The sequence below is a fragment of the Microtus oregoni genome, unplaced genomic scaffold (assembly GCF_018167655.1).
Source record: "Microtus oregoni isolate MIOR12 unplaced genomic scaffold, Mior012 000003F_ref0000135, whole genome shotgun sequence".
Taxonomy (NCBI): Eukaryota; Metazoa; Chordata; class Mammalia; order Rodentia; family Cricetidae; genus Microtus; species Microtus oregoni.
This window is the reverse complement of record NW_024543062.1, coordinates 74876958-74882957: the sequence shown is the minus strand read 5'-3', so window position 1 is coordinate 74882957 and position 6000 is coordinate 74876958.

Below are 6000 nucleotides of genomic sequence, written 5' to 3'. Positions count from 1 at the left end.
ACTACCTAAGAACAATCTAGCTGATTACAAAATAAAAGCTTCTGCTTTTTTTTTTATTGAGAAAAGGAGAAAAAAAAAACAAGTTTCCACCTCCTCCCAGCCTCCCATTTCCCACCCCCTCCTCCCCCCCTATGCCCCCTCCTCCCACCCTTCTCCCCCTCCCCCCACTCCTTTCCCCCTCCCTCTCCAGTCCAAAGAGCAGTCAGGGTTTTCTGCCCTGTGGTAAGACCTAGGACCTCCCACCTCCGTCCATACCTAGGAAGGTGAACATCCAAACTGGCTGGGCTCCCACAAAGCCATCACATTACTTAGGATCAAATCCCCGTGCCATTGTCCTTTGCGTCTCATCAGCCCTCATAGTTCGCCATGTTCAGAGAGTCCAGTTTTATCCCATGCTTTTTCAGTCACAGTCTGCTTTGTAAAGGTATTGTGATGAAAGCAAGCAAGTAATCCAGGTGTGACTATACATATTAATCTGGAAGAATAAAGCAGATAGACCCTGAAGTTAAGGATAGTCTTCCCAATGCAGTGACACCCTATTTTTAAAAAAAGCCAAAAATATGTTAGATAAGAAAAAAATGGAGATAGAGAGAATATAAAGGAAAATTAAGACTTAATAATCTTTACAAAATTAAAATGCAAATCTACAATGTAAAAAAGTGTTAAAATTCACACTATACTACAACAAATCATTTTTTGTTCATTATATTGAGAGTGTTCATTGTTAGGAGCAATCAAAACATGGTAGTAAATAAAATTCTTTGCAGTAAGTTACTGTCATGGTTAGTGTTTTGTTGCTGTTGTTGTTGTTGTAATGAAACACCATGACCAAAACCAAGTTTTGGGAGGAAACAGTTTATTTGGCTTACATACCTAAGTGAGTTACTGAAGGATGTCAGGACAGGAACTTTAATGAGGGCAGAATCTGGAGGCTGGAGCTATACAGAGACTATGAAGAGTTGCTTCTTTTTGGCTTGCTCAATATGGCTTTCTCAGCCTTTTTCCTTATAGAATCCAAGACCACCAGTTCAGAAGTTGCATACAGTGAAAGTGGGCCAGGTCCTCTCCCATCAATCACTAATTCAGAAAATCTGCTGCAGACTTGCCTACAGCCTAGTCATATGGAGGCATTGTCTCTCTCTACTCTGATGATTCTAGTTTATGTCAATTGACATAAAAATAGCCAGAACAGGCCTGGAGGGATGGCTCAGCCGTTAAAGGCTAGGCTCACAACCAAAAATAAAAATAGCCAGAACAGCTACTGAAAAAATTAAAGTGTGGCACACACCTTGGAATTGTATTCAGTTACACACAGATGAGCTACAAAATCATAGGCAAGAAAATCAGAATGTATATTACCGAATCATGTTTATTTGAAAAGGCTACACATTGTATCCTTTCAGAAAATACAAAATTCCAAAAAAAAAAAAAGCAAGGACATAAAAGGTATTGGTTGCCAAGCGTTACAAAAAGAAATGAAGGATGAATAGCTCCAACATGTAAAATGCTATAAAACATACAACAAAAGACTGTACTTGCACGTGAGCCTTGTGTTTTGAGTGATAACGTGTCATAATTGTTTTGAGTGATATTGCTGTTGAGTGATAATTGTTTATTCCCATTGATGAATCCATCATGCTCGCTATGGGTGCTGTCCATAGATGAACATGTGAGGCATAAGAATATGTGCTAAGGTGAGACTGCCAACAGGCTCATGGGACTCCATACATTTGACAGTAGCTCATAAATCTACAACTGTTCTAAAATAAAAGTTACCTCAAAAGCCAGGACTTGATTTTTAATAATAATCATCCATGCTGGGTGTGATGATCCTGAAATCACAAAGCAGGCTATTAGACCTATTTGTTTTGAGTGCATTGTTTCTAGATACCTTGAGTGCTATATCATATTCCCATTCCAGGACAACTGTGAGAACTTTTAATCCCAAACTGGAAATTGCCCATTTCCTAAAAGTATTCATAATCATTCACCCCCCTCTTTGTCAACCATCAAAATGTGTACAGAAAAGTAATGTCTGAGAATCAACTGACATTATGCTACTGAAGAATGTATATTGTCACTGAACCAAAGTTCTCAATGTTTTGCCTTAATCTCAGGAAGGTTTCAAGTTTCAAAACACAATCCAGAATTTTGCTACTTATACAGAATTACTGGTACTTTATAACCAATAACAAAATATCTCAACAAATAGTTTCTCAATCACAAAAATATATATTTACTCACATACTAAAAGTTAATATTTTTTTTAATTTTAAAATACTAATTTCTTTTTTTGAATTTTTTATTTTTATATTATTATTAGAAATTTTCACCTCCTCTCCTCCTCCCATTTCCCTCTCCCTCCCCCCAATTCCCCCTCTCCCTCCCTCTCCAGTCCAAAGAGCAGTTAGGGTTCCCTGTCCTGTGGGAAGTCCAAGGTCCTCCCCCCTCCACCCAGGTCTAGGAAAGTGAGCATCCAAACAGACTAGGTTCCCTCAAAGCCAGTCCATGCAGTAGGATCAAAACCCAGTGTCATTGTGCTTGGCTTCTCAGTCAGCCCTCATTGTCAGCCACATTCAGAGAGTCTGGTTTGATCACATGCTCCATCAGTCCCAGTCCAGCTGGCCTTGGTGAGTTCCAATTAGATCAGCCCCCCTGTCACAGTGGGTGGGTGCACCCCTTGTGGTCCTGACTTCCTTGCACATGTTCTTTCTCCTCATTTGGACCTTGGGAGCTCATTCTGGTGCTCAAATGTGGGTCTCTGTCTCTATCTCCATCCATCGCCAGATGAAGGTTCTATGGTGATATGCACAATATTCATCACTATGGCTATAGGATAGGGCCAGTTCAGGCGCCCTCTCCTCAGTTGCTCAAGGAACAAGAGGGGGACATCTCTTTGGACACCTGAGAACCCCTATAGAGTCCAATCACTTGCCAACCCTAAAATGGCTCCCTTAATTAAGATATATACTTCCCTGCTCCCAAATCCACTCTTCCTCCATCCCAGTTGTCCCATTCCTCCAAGCTCTCCCCATCCTCCCCTTCTCATTTCTCTCTCCCCATCTCCCTTTACCCCCACCCCACCCGTACCCCCAAGCTCTCAATTTTTGCCTGGCAATCTTGTCTAGTTCTAATATCCAGGAGGATAACTACATGTTTTTCTTGGGGTTCACCTTCCTATTTAGCTTCTCTAGGATTTATGTCTAGAATCCACTAATGAGTGAGTACTTTGCTGGAGAGGATGTGGGGTAAGGTGAACACTCATCCATTGCTGGTGGGAATGCAAACTTGTGCAAACATTTTGGAAATCAGTGTGACGGTTTCTCATGAAATTTAGGATCAACCTACCCCAGGATCCAGCAATACCACTCTTGGAAATATACCCAAGAGATGTCCTATCATACTACAAAAGCATCTGTTCAACTATGTTTATAGCAGCATTATTTATAATAGCGAGAACCTGGAAACAACCTAGATGCCCCTCAATGGAAGAATGGATAAAGAAAGTATGGAATATATACGCATTAGTGTACTACTCAGTGGTAAAAAACAATGACTTCTCGAATTTTGCATGCAAATGGATGGAAATAGAAAACGCTATCCTGAGTGAGGTAACCCAGAATCAAAAAGATAAAATACTACTTTCATAAGTAAAACAATAGCTCTTAAGACAGTAAATTGTTAATATTTTAATTCATTTTTAACATGATTAATTCCTGCTATATTGCAAAAACCACCAATTTCCTGAGGTATTTATTCTAATCCCTTGGACTTTCTTTGGTTGAGGTATTGGAAATCCCTGGATTTTCATGTGTGAGGTAACTGTATAAATGAAACTTCAAGTTTATTTGATTAAACTGATACTATGTGCCATAACTCATCCATGTTATATGACTTATTTTAAACTAATAAAGTAATTTACTTAGAGTTTATACTTTTTCCCCACTCACTGAAATTAAAAATATTACTAGTAAAAATGTCTATTTATGCTTTTTATTTTTAAGTTTTTTAAGTTTATTTTTAAAGTAGAAAATTATCTTTTTACATTTTACATACCAATTCCAGTTCACACTCTCTTTCCTCCTCCCATTCCCTCTACCTTTCTCCTCTACCGTACTCCCCCCCCCCCCCCCCCCCCGCCCCATCCATGTCTCAGAAAGGGTAAGGCACATTGCTTTGAGGAAAGGCCAAGGCTCTCCCTAAAATATCTAGGCTGAGCTAGGATTCCATCCAAAGAGAAAAAACCAGTCCAAACAGTAGGAATAAATCCTGGAGACACTGCCAGTGGCCCCGCAGTCTACAACTGTCATTCATATTCAGAGGGTCTAGTTTAGACCTTTGTTGGTTCTTTCCTTGTCTGGCAGGAGTTGGTGAGCTCAGATTAGCTCAGGAAAGCTGTTTCAGGGGGAGTACCCATCATGGTCTTGACCTCTTGGCTTATATTTTCACTCCTCCCATTCATCACCTGGACTTCGGAAGCTTGGCCCAGTGCTCCACTGCGGGTCTCTGCCTCTGTTTCCCTCAGTTGCTGGATTAAGGTTCTATGGTGACATTTAAGACAGTCATCAATCTGACTACATGGCAAAGGCATTTCAGGCACCCTCTCCACTATTGCTTAGGGTATTAGCTGAGGTCATCCTTGTGGATTCCAGAAAATATCTCTAGTGCCTGGTTACTTGCTAGCCCCATAATTGCTCCCTCAATCAAGCTATCCCTTTCTACGTTCTCCATCTCTTGTCATTCCCTCATCTTGACAATCCCATTCTGTTGGGACTAATGAGTTCTGGCCTTCAGCTGCTCTTCCCTGCTAGAACCTTCTAATTGAAGTTACTAGAAGCTGTATCTAGCTTAGAGGATCAGAGGATGGGATTTTCACCTGTTGGCCATTGACTGCGGTGTATTAAAGCCTCTATGGTGTTATTAAAGAGGGGCTTTTGGTACCAGTGATTGAAGGTCTGCGTGCTGGTCTGTCTCTGCGTCTGTATTCTCCACCTCCGGCCCCTTGCTCAAAGCTCGCGAATTGGGGACTAGCACATAGAGCGCAGACCGGGGCCGTGGTGTGCGGCAATTGGAGGTCCCTCCTAGATATCAAGAAAGGGAACGCTGAGAGACAGCCTTTGGAAGCCCCTCCAAGAGAGGTAAGCAGACAGTGTCGTTCCTGGCCGACAGAGACATATTGAGGAGTAAAGATGGGAGGTATCTTTTCTTGGTTTAGAAAAGAGTCGGACGATAGGGAGGGGTTTGATGATTTAGAGCTAGTGTACTATAGTGAGGAGGATTCATCAGAAGAAGAAGAGAAGATTATACGTAAGGAATTTAAAAAAAAATCTAACGTAGAGTAAAAAAAGACTCACATCCAACTCCCTCGGCCCCACCGGCTTATAATAATGAAGGTTCGTGGTCTTATTTGAGTAGGGGATCTGGCACTCCCCTCTTTTCTGTTACTTAGCTTCTCTAAAATCATGGATCATGGACTATAGGATCGTAATCCTTTGCTTTGCAACTAGTATTTACGCATGAGTAAGTATCTACCATGTTCATCTTTCTGGGCCTGGGTTACGCCACTTAAGATGGTTCTATATAGTACCATCCATTTGCATGTAATTTTCAAGATGTTGGGGTTTTTTTTGTTAGTTTGTTTGTTTTTATGCTTTTTTTTTTCCACTGAGAAGTACTACTCCATTGAATAAATGTACCACAATTTCTTTATTCATTTTCAGTTGAGGAGCATCTAGGTTGTTTTCTAGTTCTGACTACTATAAATAATACTGCTATGAATATTGCTGAACAAATGTCCTTGTAGTATGATTGAGCATATCCCCAAGAGTAGTATTGTGGGGTCCTGAGGTAAGTTAACTCTTAATTTTGTGCAAAACTGGCATACTGATTTCCAGAATGATTGTACAAGTTTGCATTCCCACCAGTAATGGATGAGTGTTCTCCTTATTTTGTATCCTCTTCAGCATAAGATATCATTAGTGGTTTTGATTGTAGCCATTC